The 20,008-nt window shown below is 45.3% G+C and overlaps 2 long non-coding RNA genes across 3 annotated transcripts; both read right to left on the bottom strand.

Moving 5' to 3' along the window:
• Positions 1 to 11,009: 11,009 nt before the first annotated feature.
• Positions 11,010 to 12,711, bottom strand: LOC112178804. 2 transcript variants are annotated; one of them, XR_002927521.2, is made up of 4 exons: positions 12,653 to 12,711; positions 12,262 to 12,485; positions 11,963 to 12,028; positions 11,010 to 11,279 (listed from the first exon to the last, which is right to left on the bottom strand). It is a non-coding gene; the product is annotated as an uncharacterized LOC112178804 (long non-coding RNA). The 2 variants fall into 2 exon arrangements; XR_005802874.1 differs by having other exon boundaries at positions 12,262 to 12,488; positions 12,653 to 12,667.
• Positions 12,712 to 12,830: 119 nt separating this feature from the next.
• Positions 12,831 to 14,061, bottom strand: LOC112178805. Its single transcript, XR_002927524.2, has 5 exons — positions 13,724 to 14,061; positions 13,517 to 13,525; positions 13,235 to 13,361; positions 13,038 to 13,111; positions 12,831 to 12,905 (listed from the first exon to the last, which is right to left on the bottom strand). It is a non-coding gene; the product is annotated as an uncharacterized LOC112178805 (long non-coding RNA).
• Positions 14,062 to 20,008: the final 5,947 nt, after the last annotated feature.

Genomic DNA, 20,008 nt, shown 5'->3' with positions numbered 1-20,008 from the left:
GAAGCGGCGCCGCAGAAAGAGAGAGCGCCGGCCCTGCGGCGCGGCGTGGTGAAGAAAGCAGTGCGCCCCACCGAGGGTGTTACCATAGCGGGGTTGGCGCCGCCGGCGGGGGGTTCGAGGCCTGCCGTTGCTGGGAGCACGCGGGTGCTCCAGCGAAAACGCCGTCAGCCCGACTCCAGTGGGGAAGAGGAGGAAGTGGAGGTAACGGGGGCCCGAGAGCAGCCGAAGAAGTCGAGGCAGGCTCCGCCCGAGGCTGTTGCTGACGTGACGAAAGAGGTGGGTGCGAGCGGCCTGGACTCATTTGCTGCCTACGTCGAGTTCCTCAACGACGGTGAGCGGGACTTCCTGTATCACCTCTGCGAGCGGCTGGGGTTCGGCGGCTTGGAAGGAATTGTTCGGTCGACCGCCGTCAGCGAGTCGCCCTTCAGCACAGCCTTTGGGCACGTCGCCATTGGGCTTCATGAGATGTTCCAGGCGGCGTCCAAGCAGCCCCTGGTTGAGCGGGAGCTGAGGGAGGAAGTGGCGGGCCTCCAGAGGGACTTGGGGAAGGCCCAGGAGAAGCTGGCTGACGTCGAGCGACGTTTGACAAAGGCCGACTGCGATGCGGCAGATGCCAGGGGCAAGCTGAACGTTGCCATTGAGCGGCACCTGGATCAGAATGAGCGGTATGCCAAGCTGGAGCAGGATATGTCCCTAGTGCGGGACCGGGTGACTGCGAAGGAGAAGAAGATTGAGATCCTTCAGCGGGAGTCCGCCGCTAAACAAGCGGAGATCAAGCGGCTAGAAGGTGAAGTCGCTCGCTTGGAGGCCGAGGGAGGCCGTGTTGCGGCTGCCGCTGTTGAATCGTACAAGCAGTCGGCGGAGCACAAGAAGGCGCTGAACGACGCAGCCAAGGCCGGTGCCCTGGCCAATGTGGAGATGTTGCGGCGGAAGGGCGCTATTGACTGGGCGAAGCGGCAATGCCGGTTGTGCAGCCAAGTAAGGAAGCGCCGCCGACAACAAGTACCGCTCCTACTGCCGCACCTGGTCACGTTGGAGTCTGCTCGGGTAGAGGGGAGAGTGGCGAGCTTCCAGGAGACGTCTCCCAGCGGACGCCTACGCAGTCCGAGGTGTCCCGCGCTGGGTTCTTGGCGGCCCACACCCGGGCAGATGGCACCATAGAGACTCCCAGTCCCACAGCCCAAGGGTCCGACCAGACGAGCCGCTCCCATCCTCTGCAGGCCGCCGGTGGAACTGCTGAAGGTAGCGGGGCCGACCTGACCAACCTTGCCGACCCCGCCAATCCCTAAATAGGAGTAGGAGAGTTTTTTTTTTTTGTAGCCGCTGAGGCATAAATGATGTACTTCTGTTTGGGATATAAATGAAATTTGTTGGCACCCAAATTCCTAGTTTCTTTTTGTTTGTGATAATGTGTGTGCCGCTAGAGGTCTTGATACTTGCTTTTGGTCATGAATGAAACATTAAAGGAATCAAAATTGGTCCAAGTGCACAATGTAGCCGACGTAGTCCGCTGACTGGCGTTGCCAGTTGCCCTCAGTGCTAGACTTGGTAACAATGGTTTGAATAATTCCTCGTTTCATTGATAGCTGTCTGAACAGCGTTTACAAAAGCGGAGTCGTACCCGTTGGGTAGCTTCCCTTAGCTAAATATTGAAGAAAAATTTAGCTAAGTCAAGATGCTCTTGGGTAGCGGTATGACTATTTGTAGTAATACCGAAGGTCTTCGGTATTCCAAGCGTGGGTCGTTGTGACGCCATCCTTGTCCATTAAGTAGAAGGTGCCTGGGCTAACGACCTCTACAATTTTGTATGGGCCTTCCCAAGTTGGGCGGAGTTTCGTTGGCGGGGGTATGACGTCTTTCATTACCCAGTCCCCTAGTTGGAGGTTGCGGGCTTTAACCCTGGTGTTGTAGAAACGTGATACCCGCCGCTTATTCTGGAGATTGCGCAAATGGGCTGCGTCACGCTTTTCCTCTAGTAAATCTCTGTCGAGGTTAACGCCGTCGCTGTTGGTCTCGGGGCAGTAGCCTTCGACCCTAGTGGTTGGTTGGGTTACCTCGATAGGCAGGACAGCCTCAGTTCCAAACATCATACAAAAGGGGGTTTCACCTGTGGCGGAGGTTGGGGTTGTTCTGATGGCCCATAGAACCTCCGGGAGCTTCTCCGCCCACACTTTGCCTCATCGAGCCGCTTCTGCAACAGTTTCTTGATTATCTTGTTTGCCGCCTCGACCTAGCCATTGGTTTGGGGATGGGCGACCGATGCAAAACGCATCTTGGTGCCCAGATTGGCGGTGAAAGAGATGAGTTCCTTATTGTTGAACTGTGTGCCGTTGTTTGTGATGATTGCGTGCGGGACACCGTAGCGGCAGTAGATGTTCTTCCAGAGGAAGTGGATTACCTTGGCGGTAGTTATTGCCGTCAGTGGCTCTGCCTCTATCCATTTGCTGCTGTAGTCAATGGCGACAATGATGTATTTGAATTGACCTTTGGCGGTTTGGAATTTTCCCATCAAGTCCAGGCCCCATGTTGAGTGAATCCAGGGGCTGACGATAACCGACAGAGGTCCCGCCGGAGCGTGTGGAAGATCAGCAAATTGTTGGTATTTGTGACAGGATCTTGATATCCGCCGGGCGTCATCACCAAGCATAGGCCAAAAGTAGCCTTGTCGCATTGTGCGATTAGCCAAGGATCTGGTGCCTGAGTGATTTCCGCATTCCCCGCCATGTATTGTTGCCAGTACGACCTTTCCCTCCTCTGGGGTTAGACAGCGGAGGTTGGGGTGAGTGAATCCCTGGTGGTAAAGTTTGCCGCTCTGCATGTTGTAACGGGTTGCTCTCCGCTGGAGCTGTCGCGCCTTGATCTTGTCCTCTGGCAATGTCCCGTTGCGCTTGTATTGGATAATCTCGTCCATCCAACTAGGATTGGCCTCGATGCTAAAGATCTCCGCCAGGGTTTTGGTGATACTTGGCCTGTCCAGAGACTCCACCCTTGTGTCTGCTGGGCTCTGGTGTGGTTGGGCGGTTGCCAGTCTTGCCAGTGAATCAGCCTTGGCGTTCTTTTCCCTGGGGATTTGTGTGATGGTGTGGAACTTGAATTTCTTGAGCAGCGTTTTGGCGTACCCTAAGTACGCCGCTAACTGCTGATCCTTGGCCTGAAAGCTGTCGTTGACCTGGTTAACGACCAACTGAGAGTCGCTGAAGATGTTGACACTGTCGGCCCCTGAATCAATGGCGAGGAGTAGGCCGGCAATGAGTGCCTCATATTCCGCCATGTTGTTAGAAGCTTTGAAGTTGAATTTCAACGCATACTCGACGCTAAGCCCCCTGGTCCTGTTAAGATAATTCCGGCACCGCTGGCCTTGGCGGAAGCGGAACCATCCACCTGTAGGTTCCAGTCTGATTGTTGGGGTGCCGGCTCTACGGCAGTAGCAATTTCCGTTCCGAGCGGTATATCGATCTTGGTTTTGGGCTGACGCTCGGTGAGCTCAGCAATGAAGTCTGCCACCGCCTGGCCCTTCATGGCGGTTCGTGGTTTGTAATCAATGTCAAACTCGCTGAGCTCAATGGCCCACTTGCTGAGGCGCCCCGAATGTTCAGGGTTCTGCATAACTTGTCTCAGCGGTTGATTGGTTAGCACATGTATTGTATGGGCTTGGAAGTACTGGCGGAGGCGTCTGGCGGCAACGATGAGTGCGAGAGCAAGCTGCTCCAATGGAGGATACCGTGCTTCTGCTCCATTCATGCCCCTTCCGGCATAGAAAACTAGGAGCTCGTCCTGGCCCTCCCGCCGGACGATGGCGCAGCTAACCGCTGACTGAGATACCGCTAGGTAAATGTACAATGTTTCTCCTTGGACAGGAATGGAGAGGAGCGGAACTGCCGCCAGGTATTCCTTCAGGCCTTGGAACGCCGCCTGGCACTCTGGGTTCCAGTCGATGACCTTCTTGTGGGTTGTTTTGAGGACTTTGAAAAATGGGGCACACCTGTCGGTCAGTCTGGAGATGAATCGAGACAGGGAGGTTAGCTTGCCCTGGAGGCATTGGACGTGCACCTTCCATTCTGGGTCCTTCAGGTTGAGGATGGCCTATACCTTGTCAGGGTTGGCCTCGATGCCCCGTTCACTGACAATATATCCCAGAAATTTGCTGGCGGTGACACCAAAGAAACATTTCTCCGGGTTGAGGCGCATGCCGTAGGCCAAGAGGATGGTTATTATGATTTTCAGATTTGCCACATGTCCGCTGGCCTTTATACTTTTGACCAACATGTCGTCTACGTAGACCTCGATTATCTTGCCCAGATGTTCCGCGAACATTGCGTTCATCAGCCGCTGATAAGTTGCCCCTGCGTTCTTCAAACCGAAAGGCATCACATTGTAACAATACAAGCCTTTGTCGGTGGTGAAGGTGGTGCATTCCTGGTCGTCGGGATGCATCCTGATCTGGTTATAACCGAAAAAAGCATCCATCATGCTGAGAAGCTCGTGTCCAGCGGTTGCGTCGACGAGTTGATCGATGCGGGGTAACGGGAAGCTATCTTTCGGGCATGCCTTGTTAAGGTTTTTGAAGTCGACGCACATCCTCCACTTACCGCTAGGCTTCTTGACCATGACCAGGTTGGAAATCCACTGGGGATAGATGACCTGGCGGATGAACCCAATGCCCTGGAGCTTGGCAACCTCCTCTCTGATAGCGCGGTACTTCTCTTCGTCGAAGGCTCTGCGTTTCTGTTTGATAGGGTAGAAGGATGGTTTGATGCTCAACTTGTGTGAGATGATTTCAGGGGAGATACCTGGCATGTCTGCATATGACCAGGCAAAGACTGTAGCGTTGTCACGTAGGAACTGAGTGAGCTCCGCCGCCAGCTCTGGGTCCAATTGAGCGCCTATGCGAACCGTCCGCTCAGGGTGCTCGTCCGAGATGCTAACAACCCTCAGTGATGTTTCTGGGTTGACCGGCTCCTTCCTTACGTACTTCTTTTCATCCTCCCTGGGGTCCTCAAAAATGTTTGGTGGCGGTGCCTGACTGCCTACCGCTAGGATCTCGTGGCGGCGGGCTGATTGTGCTATGGTAGTAGAATAACACTCGCGTGCCAAATGTTGACTTCCCTTGACACATCCTGTGCCGTTGGGTGTGGGGAATTTCATGAGCAGCATGTACCCGGCGATGATGCACTAGAGTTTGTTGAGCGCCGGCCGACCGATGATGGCGTTGTATGAACTCAAACAATCGACGACTATGAACTCCGTATGTATTTCAGCCATACATGGACTAGTGCCCATAACGAGCCGCATATAGTCAGAGCCCAGCGGTTGCGTGACGTCACCGGAGAAGCTGAGCAGTGGTTCATGGTCTTGGAGCAATTTTATGTTCCTCTTAAGGTTGTTGTTACAACCGCCGAATATAACGTTGACAGCGGAACCGCTGTCAACCAGAATTCTTCCCACTGACATTTTGCCCAGAATAGCGTCAATCAAGAAAGGATCGTCGTGGGGCAGATGTACTCCGCGTTCCTCCTCCTCCTCTGAGAAGGTAATGGGTTCCCAACCAGACCTTGGGAGTTTGGCGAATCTTTCGTAGCTGATGTTACAGACTTCCTTTGGGTGATTAGCTCGCGCATAACGCTTTCTAGCCCTGTGAGACATGCTGGTGATTGGAGCACCCCCGTCGATTGTGTTGATGCGGCCCATGGGCTCAATATCGGCGATCACAGGTGGCGGTTGGCGTACCTTGAATTGCTTAAGCTTGCCGTCCCGGTACAAGGTCTCAATGGCCGTTTTGAGGGCGTTGCAGCTATTGGTATTGTGACAGCTGTCCTCGTGGTATTTGCACCACTTGCCGGTGTTCCTTGGCTTTCCTGTTTTTGGGTATTTTCCCGGGGGCGGCGGTGGGATCTGATCCTTGCACTGATTGTATATTTCTTCATGTGAAGCCGTGAGGACTGTAAATACTGCATACCGTTGGGAAGACTCCGCATGTTTGTTGCGGTTGTCCCCATGGGATGGGCGGTTTCCCTTGTAGTGCTGATCCTTTTGCCGCTTGTTTTGGTACTGACCCTGCTGCCACTCCCTCTTCTTGGCAGTTGGAGGTGTTGAGGTTTTATTAGTGGTCCCTTGCTGACTGGAGGAGGGTTGTGTCGACTTTGCCAATGCCGCTGGTGGCGGTGGGGCCTCCCCATATGTGATGAATTCGGCTTGGGCATGAATGACCGCCTCACTCATGAGGTGGTTGTATACTGCATTTGGATGATTGTAGTTGAGGTGATAGAGAAATGGCCCTTTGAGGAGTCCCTGCTTAAAAGCCGCCGAAGCCATTGTTTTATCGAGATCACGGCACTGAGATGCTGCCGCTCGCCACCTTGTGACGAACGCCTTCAGTGTCTCCTCCGTACCCTGCTTGACGTTGAACAGTTAGCTTGTGTTGTGGTGCCCGCGGACAGTAGGATGAACTGAGAAAGGAAAGCATGCGATAATGCCTGAAATGAGTCAATGGATCCCGGCGGGCACTCGAAGAACCAATTCATTGCCTCATTGTCCAGCGTTTCACTGAACAAGTGGCACAGGGTGGCGTCATCGAATCCCTTGTTGTTGGTGACTTTCTTGAAGGTGTCCATATGGACGAAGGGATCAGTCTTACCGCTATAATGTGACATTTTAGGGGTCTTTGCATACGCCGGTCTGACGGCCAGCAAGATTGCAGCGGTAAATGGTCCTGGCCTGGCCGCGAAAAGTGGGTTTGAAGCTGGTGCCGGGGTGCCCGATTCCGCCCGGATTAACCTTTGTTCCAGCTGCTGCATCCTTTCCAGTATTTGAGCGGTTGCTTCGCCGGCGGGGTCCAGGCGGGTACTCCGCTGAACCGATCCTCGCCTGGGAGCTGGCGGGTTTCCCTCTGTTCTCGCCCTAGGTCTCGAGCGGTGGGTGTGCAGTGATGACTCCGCCTCCTGTTCCAACATTAGCTGGGGTGCAGGGGGTGGTCCCATTCCCGCTAGCTCTGGTGGGTGCAGCGGGACTTGCATGTGTACGACCGGTGCTGGTATCAATGCTCCCGTGCCGGGTCGGCTACGCCTGGTGCTTCGTGACTGCTTACTTCGTGCTAGGTTGGCGGTTGCCTCCAGTGTTTTCTTTAGCTCATCGAAGCGGGACACAAGCGTGGCCACCTGCCTCTGGGCTTCGGCCTTTTCCTTGCGCTCTTGTTCACGTTCTCTGTTTGCCTTGTGAAGATCTGCCAGTGCCAGCTCGTACAGGGAGGCGAGGTCTTGGCCTGGCGGGCGGCTGCTACCTGGGTTCGTCTCATCGCCGGGGTTGACCGGGGTGGTGAATAACGCGCGGTTGACGCCTACCGCTGGGTTGGTGGGTTGGGGAATGGCGGATTGATCTGCCTGCTCTTCAGCGTTTCCCCCGCTGTCGTTAGTCATGGTGATTGTGGCGGGATGACCTCTTGTTCAAGGGTTCCCACAGACGGCGCCAATGTTAATGCTCAAGTCCGGCGGTAGCCGATTCCTTGCCTAACGCGGGTCCGGTGGGCGGACAGCTACACCTAGGATTAGGTGATTCCTGTTCGCTGCAACACGATAGACAGGGCGTCAGAGGGAGACCGCGTTGGGCGGTCTTCACTTCTCCGATGCCTAAGTCAGTCACTGTATATGCGCAGCATAACAATAAATGAGTAGTAATTGCGTAATTAATGAGGAGAGAGGAGAGAACCTTTTATAGGTGAGGAAGAGGTTGATCTTCTTCTTGTTTCCGATGTGGGACTGATGTGCTTCGACTCCCAGCGTCTGGAGCTTCTGATGCTATCTTGACACGGCGCGTGGCAGCGCGTCAGCGGTGATCTGGGAGCGATCCAGGGCTCGAGCGATAGCCCGCTTGGCCGTGACTTCGCAGGCCATCCCCTTGGTGAGAGTCGGTACCTCTGGCGGTACAATGAGCGTGGCTCATTATAGCTAATTATGCTCGTTCTAGCACATGTAGGTACACTTTCCAAGTGTCGAAGTCCGCTGAGCGAAACCCCGCTAGCGGAACTTCTCACTTGTCACTCGCCAAGTGTTGAAGTCCGCTGAGCGAAACCCCGCTAGTGGAACTTCTCACTTGCCATCTTCCAAGTGTCGAAGTCTGCTGAGCGAAACCCCGCCAGTGGAACTTCTCACTTGACACCCGTCGAAGTCTCCTATGAGCGAATCCTCGCTAGGAAAACTTCCACTCGTCAACTTGCAAGGGGCAGCCTCAGCTACACGTGACACTGCCGGCAGAACCCCCTCCATCCTGCAAACCCTGTGCGTTGCTGAGCGCAACTTCGCTCAATAACTACCACCAAACACGTCTACGCGACACTGTTTCCTGCTACATCCAGCGGGGGGTATCCGCCACCGGCGAATCCCGAGGCTGCGCCTCGCTCTGACAACTACCGCCACGCGGCGTTACGGTCAGATAGTCCCTACGGGACACGAGGACTTTTCAACAGTCTACAACGACCCTGATCAGGTACGTTGACCCCCGTCACCCGGGTACTAAGATTGGGCTCGCTACCCAACACCCTCTGCTCCGCACAGTTTCCCCTCAACAAACAATTTGCCGACCATCCGGAGGTCTGTCTTGGCTAAGGAGTGGGGGACTCCCTGGCGGGCCTGGCAGGGGCCCACCCGAAAGGGTATAAAGCGTTCGCTCAGTAAATCCATGGTTGACAACGCACTGACGCTAATTATGCTGTTGCAAGTCTAGCGGAAGTAACGCTTCACACCGCCGATCAACTCCCCAACCAAGATTGCCCTCCTTGACTGAGGACCTGGGGGACTTGTACCTACATGTGCCAGAATGAGCATAATTAGCTATAATGAGCCACGCTCATGGTACCGCCAGAGGTACCGACTCCCACCAAGGGGGTAACCTGCGAAGGCACGGCCAGGCGGGCTACCGCTCAAACCCTGGATCGCCCCCAGATCACCGCTGACGCGCCGCCACGCGCCGCGTCAAGATGGCATCAAAAGCTCTAGACTCTGGGAATCGAAGCACATCAGTCCCACATCGGAAACAAGAAGAAGATCAACCTCTTCCTCACCTATAAAAGGTTCTCTCATCTCTCCTCATTAATTGAACATTTACTACTCATTTATTGCTATGCTGCCCGTACAGTGACTGACTTAGGCATCGGAGAAGTGAAGACCGCCCAACGCGGTCTCCCTCTGACGCCCTGTCTCTCGTGTTGCAGCAAGCGGAAGTCATTTAATCCTCGGAGTAGTGGTCCGCCCATCGGACCCGCGTTAAGCGAAGAGTCGGCTACCACCAGACTTGAGCATTAACAATGATCGAATGATCGATTATTCATTCCATCATGTCAAGATAAGATACTAGACAACCATAAAACGGAAAATCTCAGTCCACAAATATCACGTCCACAAATGGGATAATATATGCTGGGAGGAGGAAAAACAAGGAAGATGTGGAGAGTGGTTCTGATGAGGAGCTTACCAAGTACGAAAGGAGGTTGAAGAAGCTGGGGTCCGAGAATGCTTTGGGTTTGGGGCGTGTGGTGGAGGAGCGACGGAATCGATCGATGGGAAGATGTGTTTTGAGTTTTGACGGCAGAGGAGGCTGGGAAGAGAGAAGCTGAGCATAACAAAACCCTCTCTGGGTCAAGATAAAGTCATAGAAAAGATGAGGACATAATAGGAAATAAGAGTAAATTTCATTTAATCAATCTCTGTTCACTCCGTGTTTCCATAGAAGCAGATTCCCAAAGCAGGTACTTGGCTGCTTCTCAATTTTAGCTTCTAGGAGAATCAATTCGGACCAAAAGCTGCTTCTAGACAATTTACCAAACAGCATAGCATAAGCCCAAAAGAAGAAGCAGGTTCAAAAGCACCTCCAAAATAAATCCCAAACTGAGCCTAAGTCACATAGAATCGCAAGTTCAAAGCTAAGGCCACTTCGCCATTCTGACTTAACTTTGTTGTGTTCTCACTAAGCTAAGGTTCAAGTCCACAAGACACCTTAGTTTATGCACTAAGCTTTCCATGATGATGCTCAAGAATTTTTCAAAATGTTTTTAAAATCATATTTTGATTATATCTTTATATTTTGAAAATGGTGGAGGATTGTTGGAGAGATTTTCAAAATATAATCATTTATTAAGAAATGAAAAGGGTCAATCCTTTCAAAAAAAAAAAAGGTGTCAATTTATGTTTGCACCTTTTGGATTTATCTGAGTGAAGTGATATGACCAAATATCAAATAATACAAATGAACAGGTACCTTACCATTTGAAGGGGTACATATACTTCTATATAAAGGATTCATTCTCTACAGAATGGGACAATCCTACACAATCTCAAAACAATCCTAGAGAATCCTAAGAAGATCTAAGCCTCCAATATTCACCATTTTCATGTTTTATTTCATATAAAACTATTAGAAACTAATAGTGCACAATTAGTTTCTAGTAATCTTGAGCCATCTTGTAAACCTTCTTTTGAGTGTTTAGGTTGATTTTCGTAAGTGCAAGACGCCGATCAACAACAGCATTGTGCTGGGCTTCATTGTATCCTAAAGGCATATTTGACAATTCCCCTTTGCACACAAGATAGTGGGGCAAATAATGTCTTAAGGAAAGCGTTGCTACAACGTGCCTTAGAAGCATAAACTCTCTCATAACCCATACCCACAAATTTGTTCTAACAAAGCCAGGTACAGGACAGCGGATTTGAACACCGAATATAACTATATACTAGAAAATTCTCCCGCGCGATGCTGTGGGTCTAATTTTTTTCTTTTTTTCCTCAAATCATGATCTATATAATATAATACAATTATAATTTTACATGTTACAACAACTGTTATTTTAATCAAGCTTGTAAAGAGAAAGAATGGTATTTTAAATAAGAAAGGTGCTGAAAATATCAGAAATATGAAAAAAGAAAATGCTCAATTCATAGGAATTTTTGCAACACAGGTAGTTTCAAGATTGAATGTTTTGGAACGACCTGGAGGATGTAATCTTTTCTTATCACTTTCGTTCATAATCCCATCACCATCTGCATTACAATTTTCATTATTTCTTAAAAAAGAAAAACACAATGAGTATATAAGAATTCACAAAAGGCAAAGCCAAAACATACAGGTACTGAATCCATTACGCCCTTCCTCATACCAAAATCCATTACAGCTGGTTTCAACATTATAACAACAAATTAAGTTTGAAGTCTGATTCAACCGAGTGAAGGAAAAAAAAAAGCAACAAAACATTACAGCTGCATGAAGGCTCAAACCCGGAAAATCGATCAAAATACCTGAAGACATGAGGGGGAAAAAAAAAACACAAAGCTTGTATCAGAATTCAAAAATCACAATCGAATTGAAAATTTACTAAGGAATAAAAAAATTTAAAAAAAAAAAAACTATCTAAACTCAGATTCTCTAGTTAGCACAGCACACTATCAAGGAAATTGCTAGGTTTTAGAAATGAGAATTAAGATACTAAGATAAATACGTCATTGAGTATCTACAATTACTAAAGCAGCTAAAAGTATCCATGATAGAAAAGATGCTCCAACACTAAAAGAAATAGAAAAGATGCAAGGACCAAATCATAAATTATACTCGATTGAGTTGAGAAACTATAGTAAATACATTGAAACTATACTCCTATTTTCTGTACAATTGAATGCTACGACAACATTTTGTCATTCGATCAGAGGATGAGTATCTAAAAATCTTATGCATATATGTCATTAATTAAACAGGGGAATGTTTATAAATTCATTGGTTTATTCTCCACATATAGGCCATAAGTTCAGGAAAGTTTTACCATCTTCAATTTCTATGTAATTATTGGATATAGAAAGAGCTTTTGCGATCTCTCTTTTTGAAATTTGATTAGTGACACTCTACAGAGAGAGACAATACAATGTAATTGATCAAGATAATTGAGATATATATACATATGGAGGAAATAAGGATATAGCTCATTTACCTTAACAGCTGTCAGATATATTGAAGGAGATCCTGCTTTTACTCTGTCACACACTCACACCATCACCTGCAAACAAAAATGGAAGGAAATAGTGAAATTAAGTGTGAGCCAGGTATGTAAATGGAAAATCTACACAAAGCCATGGATTAAACTATTAAGTGTGCAGTTTTATCTTGGAGATTGAAGTAAATGATATACTATTAATTCAGCAGTAGGAAAAGAGCCAGATGTGTAATTACTAAAAGATACATTTGTGCTGCTTAAACTTAAAATTGCAACGATAAGCATAGACTTTGTACCTCATCAAGATCAGTTAATCTTCTCTCCAAAGTAGAAGTATTCCTGTTTAGCCCCAACCTCCCAAGTTCAGCTTCAAGTTCTGCCTCTATTTTACTCATCGAATCTGAACTCATAGGAACTCTACCATCATACTTGTTCATTTTCTGTTCAGGAGATTTGTTCTAATTCAAATATCAGTAACAATCATCCTCTGATCCTCTCGTGTGCTGTTCCAAACAATAACCTACTAACATTAAAAAAATTAAAAATTAAAAATTAAAAATTAAAAAAATATAGGAGAAGCTGATAATGAATCTGAAAAGCATTTAGCTAATGTTCCCTTTAAAATATATATGAAGCCACAGCTGTGATTCTTTATACTGGAAGATACGTATCTATGTGATTACGTACCATTCTCCATTTCCTGCCCTACAATATTCCCTGAACTGTTGGCATTCAGCTTTCACCTTTTTGGTTCTGATGCTGCACAAATTGGCAAAAGAAATTGTGAGATAAATCTTGTTCTCTTAAAAGTGAATACAAAATATACTGACAGATTCTTTTTGAATAAACCATATGAGGTTGAGTTGTTTTCCTTGCGCTACTTCCCTTGAACTGATGCATATGATTGTCCAAATTATAAGAATGATGAGGGGTTTCCTTTCTGCACAGAATTACAGCCAGTATTACTCTTATAGGTACCAGCTAGAAGTATAGGGGCAGAAAGTATTATTGAACCACGTTGTCTTCTACAATGATCAGAATTATGGAATTCGAATGGAATTAGTATACATACCTCCTCAAAGATGGAACATACTCCTGTCTTGTCATGGGCTTCATTTCATCAATCTTGTTCTCATAGCTACTGATCTGGATATAGTATTACAGATTTACAGGTATATTATATACATATACAAATTATATATTCGATCTCCACTTGAGATATATACATCTCATTATCGCGTGAACATAATAACAATAATTAAACCACACCAGAATATATCATATATGCACTCATCGGGAAGTTGGTAGTGGTTGTGGGACTGGTGCCCCAATATTTCAATGCTGCTAAGTCATAAGCTCTAGCCACTTTGTCTTCTTTGTCAATTGTCATAACCACCTACATCATGATTCGATATAAACGCATGCATAAGCAACATATGATAAAAATTTAAGTGAACTCTACAATAAAAAGGGAGGAAATGAGAGAAAAAAGAAGAAGAAGACAATATATAGAAGCTATATGGAAAGAGCTCTTCCTTTGTACGTACATACCCAAATAAACTGCAGTTGGAGTGATTGAGATGAGATCAAAAGCACCCAGATGTGATCAAGACCGACAAAAGAAAAGAACAGAATTAGTAATTCGTCTTCTTCCCCAGCAGAACAAAACTAACGAATCTAGCTCCCTCTGCAAATCAAATCAATTCAAAACCACCAAAATTCCTCCACAGATAATCAAAAACTGACAAATACGCTCACCCTTTTTCAAACTATAACCCAACCAATGCAAAAGATGCAACAAAAACCTGCACCAGAAGCCAATCACAAAATCTAAATCACAGAAGATCGTAAGCACAAAAGAATGAACCAAATCCAAATTCACAAATCAAAACAAAAAAATCGACCTCTCAATCCTCCTTAAACGACCGCAGAGAAAAGAAGCAATCCACTGATTATAGAAATCCAGATCACACTCCCAATTTAGATCACAGCTGTAGAAAAGAGACAAAGCAACCCACTCTCTCAATTTAGATTAGACGACTCTAGAAGACAGAAGAAGATAAAGATCGATACACAGAAAAACAAAAAAATGTCAAAGGGCAAAACCGTCTTTTCCGACTTATGTTACAACAACTGTAGGATAGAATTATCTTATGGTACATAAACAGCTACATACAGATTGAGATATGCAACATAACAAACCAATTTGTTATGCAACATATGATTGGAATTAGGCAATTACATATGATTGGAATAACTGAAGATTAACTATGCATGAGATATAACAAAAAATTATCCTACAGATATGCAACAGAATTATGCATGAGATTAACTGAAGAATTATCTTACGTTGATTAACTATGTCAAAATTATGCATCGTTGATTAACTATGCAAAAAATTATGCTCTAGTTTAGCTCAAATCAGAATTACGCATCGTTGTATAGTATATGCAAAAAATTATCCTACAGATATGCATGAGATTAACTATGCCTGTCAGAAGCGCCTTTCAGATATGGTAAATAGTATTTCAAATAAGCAAAAGCTGGCAACTTGTTTTAACTGACATATACTGGGCAACAATTCACAGAAAAAGTACCTGGGATGATCAATTTACTCGATTTCTCTCTTCTTCTTCCTTTTCTTCTTCCTCTTGTTCTTCTTTTCTTTTCTTCTGTTTCAACAAAATCCCAAACGAAAAAAGGTTTTATGAGCTCTCATCAAACATAAAGCCAAGCTCTATCAAGCCTTTATCCGGGGCTAAAATTCATCTCTAATAGCTAATAATTAGCTGCCATGAATCTGAAAAAAAAAAAAACAGAGCATTCGCAATCCAAATTTCAAATACCCACCAATTGAATTTTTGATTGGGTTTTTCAATTTCGAATCAGACAACTCGAATCGTACTTCAAAACCCACATTTCGAAACCTCCAATCCTTACTCCCCCAACGAAACTCATATCTATAACAATCATTCGTTCTCTGGCAGCTATCCCTAACCTCCTCCTCTTTTCATTTATTTACTTCAGCATTTATTGAAAATAGAAGAAGTAGACAGACAATACTGAATTTAGAACAAAAACTCTTCACAAATTACCCAAAAAAAAAAAAAAGGCCTCACCTTGAATCTCCTCCAATCAATCACTGAAATAAACTGAAGCACAAACAATACCCCTACAAAATCGAAACTGAAGTCAATTGAAAACCAATCACAGCAAAAAAACCCAATCAAAATGACAAACCAACGTAACAAATCAAAAACCCAACCCAAAAGGTACCCGACAGAGTTATCCAAAACGCAGATCCTCCTCCTTCTCACAGCAAAACCGAACAATACCCCTACAAAATCGAAACCCAATTCAATTAAAAACCAACCACGGGAAAAAACAGACCAATCAAAACTATAAACCAAAGACAGCAATCAAGAACCAACCCAAAAGGTAAACGACAGACCTATCCAAGACGCAGATCTTCTTCCTCCTCACAACAAAACGGAATCACCACTCTCTTTCGCGCGCGCTCTCTCTCTCTCTGTGTTTCGACTGTGCTTTCTCTAGAAACAAACCTGCACTCTCTCGATCCTGAATAACTCCTCTCTCTCTCTCTCTCCGGAAAGCAAAGAAACACACCTGCACGCTCTCGATCCTTCTTGACCGTCTGGCTCTCTCGATCCTTCTTGATCGCTCTCTTCGTGCAGCAAGCAAACAGAGCCACGTGGAAACCAACCAAACCAAATCAGAGTGCAAAAAGCAATGGCAAACTGTAATTAAGGAGAAACATAGGGGCAAAAGCGTCAGTTAGATGTATGTATAATATGACAATGGCAGAGCCGTAAGGTGAGGGAAAACAGAGGGCAAAAGCGTCATTTCCCACCCCCCAATATGAACAGTAAAATGAATAGTGCAGGAGCTTTAGTATATAGTAAATATTAGGAAGAAAGAGACTAGATGGGAGGTGGAGAATTCACCATTGATTACATGAAACTAATAATTTGGTTGTGTCATATAAAATAATTGTACAAATTTTTTTAATAGAAACGTCAACAAGCAACGAATAAATGCACAACTAAGAATGTATAAGAATTAGTTCATGAGTCGAACTTACAATGTTTTACTTACAAAGTAAGCAATAATGCCTACTAGATCAAATAGTACCGGATAATAATAAAAAAACCTTTACCGAAGAATAAGTAGTACAGGTGCAGCCTCTAAGCTCGTTGTCTCTAGCAATGAATTTTAAACTGTCAGTTCGGTATGAGAAAAACATTTTACTGTTGATAAAAAAGAGAAATTACAATATATGTACTACTGTATGTTGGACATTCTATATCAGGTGATCTTTAAACTGAGAAAGTATATTGTGCCTTTGATTGATGAGCCTGCAAGCTCTGTGAAAGTGGAAATATCAAATATGTATTCTCGACTCTCGAGTTGCGATGACCAATAGATTGCCTCTTGATGATGAAAAATGTAGATGGACTTTTATTCATGTAATAAACAATGTTGTGGATATCTCAGTTTTCCTCGTCTAAAGTCAATATTGAAAATCTTATACAGTCAAGTACTGCAAAATCTTACACTTCTATCTTCATTGTTACACGTAGATTTGCAGTGTGCAATTTGAAGACTTCTTTTCTTGCCATTTCGTCTTTTTCATGGGTAGTGCACTCCTTTTTCTACAGAAAAATTTAAGCTCTCGGGGCTGTTTTAGAAGATAGGTAAAATACTTTCTCACTGTGAGCTCATGGGGCATCTGTCATCTGTATATAGCACCTGAATGATATGAAAGCATTCTCAACTTTGTCACTCACTTTTCTAGACCCGCACCACAGCACCAGTAAATTCAATCCTTGGTTGTAAAAGAAGTTGGTAATATTTGAAATACTAGACAAAAAAGGCATTAATGCTGCATAACTCAGGACATGAGAAACTTTCGCTATACGAAATCTATTCAGTCACGATTCTTTAAATAATGATGCAAAACTAAGGATCCTGAGATATGTTTTATAACTAGGCTTCTGGTTTTCTTCACAACAAATAGATAAAGCTGAAGCAGAAGAATTCAGTCTTTCAATCATAATGCCTGAAGCTACTCAAAAGTGCTGATTACAATTTACAAGTGAGTTTGTTAGTTGGTTTCCAATTTTTGACCAGTGAGTGTGTGACTATCTGAATCTGATGATTGTCTCTCAAGTAATATTGTAGCCAAAAGTGAGTATCATTATTCCAGATATATATATATATATATATATATATATATATATATATATATGTATACAGATCTTATCCAGAGCGAGGCATCGCTTTGAAATTTCAGAGCGAGGTTAGGGTTTAGGATCACTTTTCGGTCGCATATCCACATCTCAACCGTTCAGTTTTTAGGTACTAATGTATAGATCATCTCTGCAAAATTTCAACGAAATTGATGGTCTTTAAGGTATCTAACTCGCTTAAACCAATGGACGAACTGAATCTGTCCAATCTGAACCGTACTAGCTTTAAGGGAGTTATCAATGCCTTAACGACCATCAATTTGGCTGAAATTTTGCAGCGATGATCTATACATTAGTACCTAGAAACTGAACGGTTGAGATGTGGATATGCGACCGAAAAGTGACCCTAAACCCTAACCTCGCTCTGAAATTTCAAAGCGATGCCTCGCTCTGGATAGGATCTGGTAATGTATATATATATAGTCAAATAAGACAAGATTGAGAGAATAAATTTTCTGATATATTCTGATATATGATTACACCCATTCTGTGGTGTATATAAACAGATTACAATCGTCCTACAACTATTGTGTACTACTGTACTACACAACATATACAAGGTAAGTAGTTACAACAATATATTCCCTTGTAGTCTATTCCTAATAGGGAACGATGACTCACACTAACACTCCCCCTCAAGTTGGCGCATATACATCAACCATGCCCAACTTGCTTAGTGAGTCATAAAACGCCTTCCTGGAAACTCCTTTGGTAAGTACATCTGCAAGTTGCTCTTCAGTTGGAACAAAAGGAAAGCTAATGATTTTGGCATCTAGCTTCTCCTTTATAAAGTGACGATCAACCTCCACATGCTTAGTACGATCATGCTGTACTGGATTCTGTGATATGTCAATAGCTGCCTTGTTGTCACAATACAACTGCATGGAATTTTTGAGTATGAAACCCAGATCACGTAACAGATTTCTCAGCCACAACAATTCACACACTCCGTGAGCCATACCTCTATACTCGGCCTCAGCACTAGAACGTGCCACAACTTTCTGTTTCTTACTCTTCCATGTAACCAAATTACCTCCCACAAAGGTAAAGTAACCTGATGTTGACCTCCTGTCTGTGATATTTCCAGCCCAATCTGCATCTGTGAAGCCACAAACCTCAAGAATGTTGTTGTGTTTAGAAAATAGTACTCCCCTACCTGGAGCTGACTTCAAGTACTTCAGAATTCGCATAACAGCATCCATGTGACTCTCACTCGGATTATGCATGAACTGACTCACCACGCTCACTGCATACGCAACGTCTGGTCTGGTATGAGCCAAATAAATCAAGCGCCCAACTAACCTCTGATAGCGAGCTCGATCAGTAGGTACCTGATCTGGATACTCAGCTAAACCATGGTTCTGCTCAATAGGAGTGTCAATAGGTCTGCAATCTAACAAACCTGTCTCTGTCAGCAAGTTAAGAACATACTTCCTCTGGCACAGATAGATTCCTTCTCTCCCCCTGGCTACCTCAATTCCAAAGAAGTACTTAAGCTCACCCAAGTCCTTCATCTCAAACTCAGAAGCTAGCTGTCTCTGCAGTCTATCCACCTCAACAGTGTCATTACCAGTGATTACCATATCATCCACATAGATAATTAGAGCTGTTACCTTCCCCTGTTGATGCTTGAGAAACAAGGTATGGTCTGAGTTGCTCTGCCTGTAACCAACCTTCCGCATGAACTGTGAAAATCTTCCAAACCAAGCACGAGGTGACTGTTTGAGACCATACAGAGACTTTCTCAATTTGCATACAAACTCACCAGGAGAAGCAACTACATACCCTGGTGGGAGGCTCATGTATACTTCCTCGGCTAACTCTCCATGAAGAAATGCATTCTTGACATCAAACTGTCGGAGTGGCCAGTTTAAACTAGCAGCAAACGAGAGCAGAACCCGAATAGTATTCATCTTGGCAACAGGAGCAAAAGTTTCATCATAGTCTATACCATACGTCTGAGTAAATCCCTTTGCTACAAGACGTGCTTTGTATCAATTCACTGATCCATCTGCATTATGCTTCACGGTAAACACCCAACGACAGCTTACAGCCTTCTTGCCTTGTGGTGGAGGCACAAGTTGCCAAGTACTGTTCTTCTGCAACGCCTCCATCTCTTCATCCATAGCCTTCCTCCACTTTGGATCCCCCAATGCATCCTGCACTTTGTTAGGTATTGATACAGCAGATATTTGATTCACAAATGATTTATATGACTTAGACAACCTCCTAGTGGACATATAGTTGGCTACTGGATATGTTGATTTGGCAGTAAGAGTAGGTTCATATCTTTTGGCTGATTGACCTCGAGTGGTCCTATGTGGTAACACATATTGCTCAACATTAGACTCACTACTACTAGTATCAATGGATGGACATACCTCAAATGGATGATCTTTAGTACCAGGAAGCTGTGGGTCAGGGGTAGAAGCGATGGCAGGAGGGGCAGTTGTGTCTTCAACCTCATTCTGAGTGATGGGAACTGGTGCTTCTGCTGCTGGAGGAGGCGAGCTAATAGTTTCAACCGGATCCGTCAAAATACCTCCTGGCTGTGTGGCTTCTCCTTCTCCCTCTGATTCCTCCCCCTCTCCATGATATAGCTCTTCAAAATATGAATTCTCCCCCTGAAGAGCTGTATCTGAAGAGGAGAAAGAACTCATGTCTTCAAAGAAAGTAACATCCATAGTGACATAATTCTTTCTGGTGGGTGGATGATAGCACTTGTACCCCTTCTGATGACCTCCGTAGCCAACAAACACACACTTAAGGGCCC

Source organism: Rosa chinensis, chromosome 7 (genome assembly GCF_002994745.2).
Source record: "Rosa chinensis cultivar Old Blush chromosome 7, RchiOBHm-V2, whole genome shotgun sequence".
Lineage (NCBI taxonomy): Eukaryota > Viridiplantae > Streptophyta > Magnoliopsida > Rosales > Rosaceae > Rosa > Rosa chinensis.
Note: the sequence above shows the minus strand (reverse complement) of the source record. Positions and strands in the feature narration are given on the sequence as shown.